At 39.0% G+C, this 11,814-nt stretch overlaps 1 long non-coding RNA gene across 1 annotated transcript; it reads right to left on the minus strand.

The window, feature by feature from the left end:
- Positions 1 to 6,640: 6,640 nt before the first annotated feature.
- Positions 6,641 to 11,025, minus strand: LOC116216612. The gene is made up of 2 exons (XR_004159734.1): positions 10,858 to 11,025; positions 6,641 to 6,737 (listed from the first exon to the last, which is right to left on the minus strand). It is a non-coding gene; the product is annotated as an uncharacterized LOC116216612 (long non-coding RNA).
- Positions 11,026 to 11,814: the final 789 nt, after the last annotated feature.

The following is an 11,814-nucleotide window of genomic DNA, read 5'->3' on the forward strand; positions in this document are numbered from 1 at the left end:
TTCAGAAGTTCTGGTATAAAGGGTTTTTTAAAATATTCTTTTGCTGTTTTTTTTTTAATTCGAAATACGAAAACCAAACACAATATCATTCCTATTACTAACTGCAAGTTTTGTGAAAATTTGGTAATTTTCTATATTCCTCATTTGCCATCATAACTTTTAAATCATATTTTTATGGCAATTTAGTTAGACAACTCAGAAGTTACACATAAAAACTAGCAGCAAAGAGAAGGGCTCACGAGACTGGTGGTAAGTACATTAAACTTAAGATGAGTAGGAATGAAAGATGCTGACTTTATTGTATACTACTGAAAAAAAACAAACAAGCTGTCCTGAAGAGCAGAGACTTGGAGCTTTGTCACTCTTTTCTATGGTGGCCAAAGGGCCTGTTAGCCTGAGCTCCAGCTTTGGCCAGATTTAACACTCAGTGCAGAGCTGATTCAGTCGTGTGGCTTTTGGTACAACTCTTGTTTTGACTAAAATGGGAGGTGTGCAGTCCCTGAACATAACCACACAGCAGGAAATCTAGTGGCTCTAGGCAAGCTGTCAAGTTTAAATGTGTGTGTGAGAGCTTCACCCGCCACTGGTTCACAGGTGACTCATCACCTTACCTTACAACCCCTTCTGCAGTTGAAAGCCTTTCTTTTTTCTTTTCCAAATCAGCTTTTTCATATTTTGTATTGTCAAGAAAAGGTTGCCTTCCTCCTCTGCAATCCACTTCTGCCAGCAACTGGAGGTTGTTCTCTGTTACTCCCAATAGCACATTAAACAGACCTCTGCCTTACCGACTCTAACAGTGATTTAGGCTATCCAACCACACAACCTCCCATGAGATTAGGAAGCATTACAATGATTTGATAAATGCAAAGTTGCATCAGAGAAAGAATAAAAGCATGCCAGCATCTAGGTTTCCTGCACAATGCGTGGAAAAGACCGGTTTTCCAGGTGTGATGCACGAAATGGTAAGTCATTATATTACATTTCCAGTTGATTAACTAGATTAAAGCATTGAGAACATTCATTACAGGTAGGTCCTACAGTATCCAGAGTCCAAAACTTCTCCCAGACAAATGGCACCTTCTGTCTCACAGTAACACTGCAGAGATAGTTTTGACATTTGAAAACAGAAACACTGCTTTTTCTGTTATGTCCTCTCATCTAAAAACTACAGAGGAAGAGATGAAACTGCATTTCTGAGATAAGAAACCAAGGAGGAGGCCACTGTGTGAAAACCTGGAGGCAGACCAGGGATGAAAAAATGTCATTTCTTCAATGTTTCCAGTACAGGTCTGCTATCGTGTGAGCACCGTTGCATTCAGTCTTCCAGGGAATCACGTGTAAGACAACCCAGCTGGAATCAGAGCTGCAGCAATTCAGCTCCGCACACACCTTACTTTCAGAAGGGAACACAGAAAACAGTCATTTTACCTCTGATCTCTCTGTCCTAATCCTTAAGGGAGACATACAGCACAACTTCTAAAGGTAACTGTTCGCAATGCGATTTATAACTCTCTTGGATTTCAAATATCAGGGATCTGACACAGGTGTGGGTTTTATGGCAAATCATAATCTCTCTTGGCATTAACCTCTCGATGTTTCACAGCCTGTAAATGAAACTGCCTCCCTTGCAATGGAAAGATCATCATCTTAATATGTCTCTCCACGTAGCGTTCCACCTAATTCTGTGGATACCAGACCTTTTCTCTCAGTCAGGCTAGTTGATACATATCTGATGATTTCTATCTTTTCAGACTGCATATGGCATTAAAGTCTCTTGCTTCCCTTTCTTACTGGAAGGAAGGCACAGGTGCCCAAGAGGTTTTTGGTAATTCTTTTTCCAGTTATGCTGGTTCTGCTACATCTATCATGACCACAAGAACATTCCTGCAGAGATCTCTGCATCCAGCCTTATCAAATACAGACTATCAGATGAGCATTGAACAATTAAAATGTTGGAGATTTTTTTATTTTTTTTGGTGCAGACCCTATGTTTGCTGTCAGTTTTGAATTGCATGAAAGCTAAGGTGAGTAAAGAAAATTCATTCAGCCTCTTCAGGATCACAGGAAGTTGAATCATCCAGACAAAAGTGTAAAGAAAACTGTAGCTAAAGAAATAAATACTCTCAAAGCTCAGTGCACACTCAAATACTTTATCAAATTACGTATATATAATGCCAATGGATAGGACATGACATGTATTTGAATATCAGATTTTTTTTTTTTTCTTCCCCATTTCTCTTTCAGGAAGTTTTGTTTTTTCACTGTTCTTCCCTTCCTGTATGTAGATAATTCAATTATCTGCAGCTGGTAAAACCCACATCTGGCACACACAGGCACTGATGCGATGCTTCTCTCCAAACACTGAGCCATTTTAGAAGTTCACGTTCCATCCACACCTTTCAAAAGATCAGTCTTCAGAAACAACACAGCAATTAAGCCAGTGCTTAACATTCAGTATTCTTTCATAATTTCTGGGCAGAGGGACACTTTGCTGAGCTTGCTGCTCCTGAAGCTGCAGCTGAGAGTAAAAAGAAGTCCGTGGCTTTGAACTTCTCTGCTCAGTTTCTGCCATAAAGATTAGAAAGGGTTTTTTGATCTGCACTGGGAGATGAGGGCTGTAGTTTTCAGTGGTAAATTCTAACAACCAAGAATAGAATAGCAGGAAAGTTTTGCTGTTGCTGATCCTCAGAAGATCACAATTCCTTGACTTGATGGCTCCTGAGGAACTTCTCCCAGCTGTCCACAAGCTAGGTGAGGATGAGCATCCTTCAGCTGAAATAGGCTGTATCACTGTGCAGAACAGGTTCAAGTGTACAGCTTGATACAGGAGAATGCTTGGAGACACTCCTATCACTGTTCCACTCAAAACACTGCTTTGTACAGTACTTTTCCTTCCAACCCACTTGAGAGGTGAGGAAAGAGACTACCTGAGAGAGACTTGGCATGGAGCTGGGAAGGGTGAAGAACAGCTGAATTTAGCCAACCAAACCTCAGACATTTCTCTGAGTTACAGTAACTGAGTCAGGAGAGAAGCATATTTGCTTTGTGAGTAAATCTGGAGAGAGCCAACTGGAATTAAAACATGTATATGTACATATCACATAAGCCACAGTCTCCTGGCCAAATTTACTCCCACCCATTGTATAGGTTTTATGCTGAAAATGTATTTAGTTGAGAAAATAAGAATGAGCAGCTTTATGAGATGGCTTTTGTAACAGATACAAACACATAAAATGGGTTTGCCTATTAAAGTGTCCTTAAATTAAGTGCATTTAATTCCCTACGTCCCTACTCAAACAAACATATTTTTCATATAATTCCCAGAGCTGCTTTAATTTCTAAACACAGAAATACTTATGCTGTCTCCAGGCAACTGGCCTTGATGCTATTAATTTGCAGGACACAAACAACAAACTGTGTCACTGAGTGGTACAGATGTTAAGAAAGCACTTCAGCATTGAATTTTAATTTTCAGCCTTCCATCAACACATGCAAAAAATCCCATTTTATTCTATATAACTTTCTTGACATAGATATTGTATCTTGATTTACATAAATCTGTGGAGGAAAGCAAGTTTAAATCTCCTGTGAATGATATTGTCTTGAAGCTAATGTCTCTGAAAGGTTTTTTTTACTGTTGGGTTTAACATCCATTACAAGAATGTTTGCAGTTTTCAGGAAAGGTGTAAAGTTCTAATTTACTCATAACTGCTTTACACAGCAGTAAGTAGTGTATTTAGTTAGCATAAGGTAATTTTGCATACAATACTTGATAGATACTGGAGATACAAGAAGATAGATACCAATTTAGCATAACACAAGGCTCAATATGCTGCACAAGCAGCTTAACTCAGACTACTTTCAGTAAGATGTCTAGGAAGTCAGACGAGGTAAACATGGGTGATCCTCAACACAAGTAAAGGTGGGGAACAGAGAAACCTTCCCCCAGGCAAAGATCAGGCAAATGAGGTTGTTCACAATGTAGGCTATGCTTACAAGATCTTAGAATCATAGAGTGTCTTGGGATGGAAGGGACCCAAGGATCATCAAGTTCCAATCTCTCTGCTATAGGCAGGGCCACCAACTTCCAGATCTGGTAACGGATCAGAAGGGGCCTCACGAGGGTGAAGTATAGAGGGACAATTGCTTCCCCGCCCCTGCTGGCCACCCTTTTTCTGATGGAGCCCAAGATAGCACTGACCTTCCAAGCTGCAAGAGCACACTGCTGGCACATGCTCACTTTTTCATTCACCAGGACCCCCAGGTCCTTCTCCCCAGGGTTGCTCTCAAGTTCTTCTCCCAGTCTATAGATACCTGGGATTACTCTGACCCAAGTGCAAAATCTTGCACTTTGCTATGCAGAACATCATTAGGTTCACATGGGCCCACCATTTGAGTTTGCTGAGGTCCCTCTGGATGACATCCCTTCCTTCTACCTGTATGAGCTGCACCACTCAGATTGGTGCCATCAGTAAACTTGTTGAGGATGCACTTGAGTCCATCATCAGTGTCACTGATGAAGATGTTGAAGAGCACTGCTCCCAAGCCAGACCTCTGTGGGACACCACTCATCACCAGCCTCCACCTGGACATAGTGCCATTCACCACAACCCTCTGTCTACAGCCTTCCAACCAATTACTTCTCCACTTGAATAGTCCACTCCTCAAATCTCTACCTCTCCAATGCAGAGATAAGGATGTGGTGGAGGATCCTGTCAAAGGCCTTGCACAAATCCAGGTAAATGACATCAGTTGCCTTCCCTTTGCCCACCGATGCTGTCACTCCACCATAGAAGGCCACCAGAATGGTCAGGCATGATCTCACCTTTGTAAAGCCATGCTGCCTGTCTCTTATCACTCACTCATCACTTGTGTGCCTTAACATGTTTTCTAGGAGGATCTGTTCCATGATCTTCCCAAGCACAGAGGCGAGGCTCACCAGCTTGTAGTTATCTGGATCCTCCTTCTTTCCTTTCTTGTCAATGGGAGTGATGTTACCTTTTTTTTTGCCCAGGAACTTCACCCAACAGCTATGACTTTTCAAATACAATGGAGAGCAGCTCAGCAACCACATCAGCCAGCTCCTTTCGGACCCTGGGATGCATGTCATCCAGACCCATAGACTTGTATACACTCAGTCTCATGAGGCAGTCTCAGACTTGCTCTGCCCTTACAGCAGAGGGGATTTAGTCCCCCAGTTCCGACCTAGAGGCTCAGGGATGTGAGCATCATGGAGGTGAGACATATATGAGAATCCTGGCTGCTAGTGAAGATCGAGACAAAAAACTCATTTAGTACCTCAGCCTTCTCCATATCTGCCGTAGCCAGTTCTCCCTTCTCATTTACCAAAGGAGGTACGCTCTCTGCCTCTTCTGCCCAACGTACCTATAGAATCCCTTCTTGTTGTTTTTAACATCCCTAGCCAAGTTCAGTTCCATCTTCACCTTGGCTTTCCTAATCCTCTCTCTGCAAGTCTGGAAAGCATCCCTGAGGATCATTTGGATTAAAATAAAATCATAGTATATCTGATGACATCACATAGATTAAGACTATCTTATCATGATAAAAAGCAGTGAAATCAGGATTCAACACAAAATGCTGTCACTCCAGCACCGAGGATGTCCCCACATGGGGGTCTCTATCAACAAACTTTCTAAAATGTCCTTTAAGCATATATCCATTAAGCATATATCCTTTTAGCCCTAATGAGTTAATTTCTTGTTAACAGTCTTCAAAATAATCATAACTCCTGCGTTTAAAATTTGGTAGGTTTTGGGTTTTTTTTTGCTTTTATCTGGACATTCACCAACAGCATATATTCACATATCATATGTATTTCTGAGTCACATTTGAACTGAATTTTTTCAGTTATGCATTTAATGGACAGTTTTTGAGTAAAATTATTTCTTATTTATTGTTTCGAGAATCTGAACTGTTTGGGTTTGTTTGTACTCCCTGTTTTCCCCTGTAGATTACCAGACAGCTACAGGTTTGCAGCCCCATGTCACTAAACCTTACTTATTATTGTTATTAGAAATACTGTACCTACTCTCATTCCCTCAAAAGAAATAAAATAAAACTCCTATGGCAGACTTCAGCAGAGAAGATTAAAATTTTACATGGTTCTGAAAACAGACAGAGACAAAACAGAATGACAAATTCAGCTGTGGGAATCATCATCTCTCCTTGCAACCACGTTTTTTTTTTCCTCCACAGCTCATGCCTTTGCCAGGCTCTCTGGAAAAAGTTGCAAGCAGTTTGTTTGATGAATAAGGTTATATTATACCAGCACCCATCAAAAGAGCACTTTTCTCTTTTGTTTAGAGAATACCTTATCTTTTTGAATGTAATGACTAGAAGAAGTGCTTGAGAGCATGAGAGAGAGAGTGATACCATTTCCAGAAATAAGAGCATACTAGAAACTGAATACCGTGGATGTCAAATAACTCATAGTTGTGAAGTGGCTCAAAATGAGGTTCCAGGTATGTAAGAGATTGGCATACATTAATGTGATAACCCAGATTCATAGATTTCAGGGTCAGAAAGCACTATCAGTGTGATATTATTTAGTTCAACCTATTGCATATCACATACCTCCCTGCAGCAGGACATACAATTTGTGATCAGCAGGAGTCCGTCCTCCAGGAAGGCATTCTGTCTTGAACTGAGAGCATCAATATATGGAAAATGCTTTTCTTCCCAAGGGAGTTTATTCCAAAGAGCAGTAATCTTCACCACTAAAAAAAATAAGTAATGCATATTACCAGTTTGTATACATAAAAATATCTTCCAGCCCTGTGGTTCACGTAATAGTTCTCTTAAAGATTCTTATTCACAATAATAAAACCTTTACCACATCCCTAAAGAAAGAGATGGCTCTATATCTTGCCCTAAGATATATTTTAGAATTAGCTTTGTCGTTTATGTTTACATTGTCTGTAACCTTTTGAAAATGTGCATACTTGAACTGTATGTGCTACCTTGGACACATAACAGCAAATAAATCCATACTTATTTTCAGAATGATCCCTTATCCTGCAGACTCTGTTTATGTATCCAAAGGAGCACATCAATTCCTTTTGGTACTCCTTGGAAACAAGACCAGCTCCACTGAAAAAGAATGCATTGCATGTGCTGCAGGACTGCTCACAAAACAAATTAATGGGAAAACGGTTGCAAAAAAACACACTCTTCATCCAAACTAAGGTACCAGCACAGGTATCCTGTAAATCCTAAACAGTTTCAAGATCACTGCTGGATGGAATTCTTAAACCCGAAGGTGAATGCTGAGTTTCTTGTCCTTAAATATACAGTCCATATTTGGTCCTGTTCAACTTAAAATTTTGACCTTAACCTACAGCCGTCAAGTGTATTTGCCATGTCCTCATCACACGTTCAACACTAAGTTCACTTTTCTTATAATTTACTTATTAGCTGCTATCTGCAATAATTGCAATAACCAGCTTTGAAAATACATTAGTCAAATCCTTTGTTGTATGTGAGCTAAAAAAAATAAAATAGTAATAATAACAAAAATCATCCATCCTGGTGAACACTTCTATTTAGAATCAGTCCTCAAAACGGACGTACATAGTATGCCCAGATTTGTTCATAAGTTCATTTTATTTACAAATAAGCTTAGTTTAAGTGCTTACAAACACATTCTGAAAGCAGTCAGGAATACTTCTAACAAGCCATATAAAATGCAAGTACATGTAGTTCTTGTTTGCTCAGCCTCCTGCATACCAGTGCAAGTGCATCTAAAATGTTGTCCTCCTTTCCTCCCTCCTCTTTGACAGCTTTGTCTTACACCTTCCTGTTGCCCATGGCTTAAGAATTATTGCTTTTCTCTTATTTAAAATTTTTAAAAAAACAACACATTAGTTTATCAGGTAAAAGCAGATGCTAGAATAGATTCTCCAATTATCACATGAAATATACCTATACATATGTATGACTTTATCAGGTAGTAACAGGTACTGAATATTTATCCCTCCAGCCACAATGGCTACACATTACAAATGTATTACTCTTCAGTATCTACTATACAGCCTCTTCCCAGTAGTCTCAAATGGCCAAATATCACCTATCTCTGCTGGAGATGAGATTTTTTTTTTTTCCTTTTTCCTTTTTCCTTTTCTTTTGCTTCATTTTCACTACCTTCAATGCAACTAATCATGCCAGTGGTGTCCTCCAAAAAATACACGTTTTAATAGCCATTCATTTCCAATTTTGCTGTCAAGAAAAGTGTGTGTGTCAAAAGGTCAATAAACATACAAATTAGAAATATTAAATAGACAAGTGAGGCTTTCAAATCAAATAGAGATGCTTTCTGGGTCACCTCTGGATATACTTTAAGCACCTCTTAAATTTCACATGATGATGACCTGGGATGAAATCCCCTTAGAAACCTCTGTAATCTAAATCTTTTTGTTCCTAGCCAAGTATGAGATTATTTATGTTTCAGTAAACATACAAAAAGCTTTACCCCTCCTTAACAAAAGGAGAAGCTTCCTACTATGAAGCTGAGCAAAACCATAAGAAAATCAGTCACTTCATGAAGAACTTAAAGCATAGCATGTATAAACTTCCTCACTTTATCATAATCTGAGAGAACAGTACACTCATAAACCTGAGAGAGCAGTTCAAGCTTCCATTACAAAGATCTTTTTCAGGTCACTGGCATATAGCACATAGGAGATTATTGAAAAATCCAACATCAAAACCACAAGTCAGAAAACTGCATAAGCAGAAGACTAGGCAAAGAAGAGAGAAAGCATTGGGATCAGCGTTCTGACATCAGCATCCTACCCTCAGAATCCCATCATCTGGTAGCCTCTGAATCCAAACCATAGCCAAGCATCTCCTGGATCCATGAAGTCCTGGATGAGTGAGGACTTGATCCAAAATTATTAGAATAAGCTCTAGTAACAGCTCAGTTTCCCATACATTTGTGTCTTTTCAGCCTCTATTTCTTACCTACAGCTTCCTTTTCCCCCTCCACCTCCTCATGTCACTCTGAGCAACAGCAGTTTTATGACTGAAAGCTGTAAGTCTGCTAATGGAGTAGCCAACACATCTGTGCTAATTAGCCACCTGGCTACCACTAAGCATTATCTAACAGTTGGATTTTGTGTGCCTTCCTTGCATAGCAATGCTTCAGCTGCCATTTGTTATCAGAGGCTTCAGTTTTATCAAAATACCATAACATTTTCTTGAAACTGAAATTGCTTCTGCTTCAAGGATGCACATGCACAGCTCTACCTGATGACACAGGAGCTGGGCTTTGGGCCTAATTCCTTTAATACAATGCAAAACAAAACAAGTTGCACTTTTGTTAAACTCTTCAGCCATAATTTTAATGTATCTTTTCACTGAAGTTTCACTTCCGTAAAATAGAAAAACAGCATATGCCTTACTTCACAAAAATTGTACAAATATTTTGTGTGTGTGTGTTTGTGTGTGAAAAAGACAGGTGACCAGAAAAGTCGGAAATTACTGGTTTTATCTTAAAAGTGTAGTTTGGACAATGTCTAATAAATTAGGAAGTGGGCCATTCACAGAACCATGAAAGGAGAAACTGTTCATTTAATTAATTCTCCCTGCTTGTAACCTTGTACGTCAAGGAGGCTTTGGAAAATAATACATGAATGTTTAATTCAGAATTGAACTATGTTAGCATGGAGTCTGGGGTTTTTTTGCTCCTGCTAAAGAAAACATTTTCCAAGCCATTTTAATGAAGGCTGGCAATATCCGAAAACAGGCAAGCAAAACTGGCAGGCAATAAATAGCCTGAGCCATCAAAGAGAAACAAAGGGAAATCATTAACACTTGCATCCATTTTCAGCATTTTCTATGCACTCATACTCATCAGTAGGCACTCCAGCCAGTGAACTCTTTCCCTTTATAAAGAAGAGGTGAGTCATATTGAGAGTGAAAACCTCAACTAGAGCAAAACGTGAATAACACTTCTATCCCTACAATCTAACTGCAAAAATAAATCATGTATAAGCTGTCAATTAATTAAATATAGATGACAACTTCCGCGAAAAGTCTCCTTTGCACAGTATCCATTCCTCTGAAGAGCAACTTCTCTTTTTCTAGAACTGTATACAAGTGAGCAAAAAGTGAAAGTCAGCTTACAAATGGCCCAGAATCCCTAGGAATATGCTCAAAATACAACCATACAGCAAGGCATTTCTCTGTCTCAAGCCTTTCAGTTGTTCTCATTTGGTCTAGAAAAGAGTATTCCAGATTCTTTCAATCAGGATTTTTCAACAGTAGATTAGAATTTTCTCTCAAAAAAAATTAAAAGAGCATTCTGGTCCAAAGAACATTTGTTGATTCCCATCTATTATCTTAACCTCTCCGCTCATGATCTATTCTCATGTTAAGTGGCACTACAGAAATCTTCAGCTTTCCATCAAGAATGTAACATCTCAGCTACTGCAAGACTCTCAAAGTGATTATGTGTGCATAATTAATTGTCAAGAGTGAAACTGTCAGTCCTACAGTATTTCCAGCTCCTCACTAGGATGAACAAGGCATCTTTTTGAACTGAACATGGCAACGCTGTGAATGAACTCGGCATCCTTCTACAGTCTCCCTCCCTCAGAATGCCAAACCGTCTGCTTTTCTTGGATTTTTTTTTAATGTGTTTAGTAAAGTGAAATATGATATTTGCAATGCATTAAATATAATGAATACGCAATTACAATAGCATTCTAATTACTCAAGATACAAAGTACTCTTGAACGTAGGCATAAATAAAAAGGTATTCAAACTAAGAATCTTCTGTGAAAGAAAATATTAAACTGAAAAGAAAGAGAGAAAAAAAGGCCATCCCAGCTTTCTTACCTACACAATGGGGATTGATAGTTTTCCTCTTTATTAAATCAGACAGAAATATCCCTTGTCTCCTGTTTGGTCTTAAAGGAGGAGTGGGCAGATGACAGAAAATAGAAAAAAACAAAGAGTCTCTTCATCAGATGTGTGTAGTTCTTTTTGCTTTCATGTTGTTAATGCTATCCTGTGGAACAGAACAGAGCACAGGTAAAGTGAGAAAAAGTTTGTTTGTATTTGACTAATAGGACTCTAAGCTTCAAAGCAAAATTGAGGAATTGACCTTTTGTTGCTGAATGTCAAAGTTATTTGCTCAAATCAAAGCTGATACATAAATGTCATCTTTAGAATATGATGGCAATAAACAAGCAGATATAATAAATTAAACTAGCTTTGTCTTGTTATCAATCAGTGAGAACAGTCATTTTACTCAAGCCAGTATGGCACCACTGTGAAAACAAGTTCCATGTAAAAGGAGATTTGTTTCAGTAAGCAGGTAATTTTCTTAGAAAGATAGCTTGGGGGGTCTTAACGTTTCCATTTTATGCATAATTGCTTGCTATCAAGAGCATGCAGAAAGCCAGGGACCAGCATGCAACACCCTGCTTAGCCTTACACCTATAGCTGCAGCAGAAATATCCTCTCACTCCAAGAGGAATTGTCCCCAAAGATGAATTACTAACTTTCAGAAAGTCAGACCTTCGGAGGCCATGGCCATGAGACAAATTTGACCATCTACTCAAGAGGGCATTTTACTCTTTTCCACAGACTACCTGCATTTTTGTAGTAAGGAGTCTTTTTATGAAATACATGAGCGTACAACAATTAGGGTTTAGAATTTCGAAGAGCTCTGCAATCTGCATGTCCTGTGCTGATGCTGATATTTGGAATTTTGCAACACATTAAAAAAGTACAGCACTCTGCCAGGTGCTTTTTAAAATTCTGCAGTGACAATTCCTTCATGTACATAAC

The sequence above is a fragment of the Meleagris gallopavo genome, chromosome 4, assembly GCF_000146605.3.
Source record: "Meleagris gallopavo isolate NT-WF06-2002-E0010 breed Aviagen turkey brand Nicholas breeding stock chromosome 4, Turkey_5.1, whole genome shotgun sequence".
Lineage (NCBI taxonomy): Eukaryota > Metazoa > Chordata > Aves > Galliformes > Phasianidae > Meleagris > Meleagris gallopavo.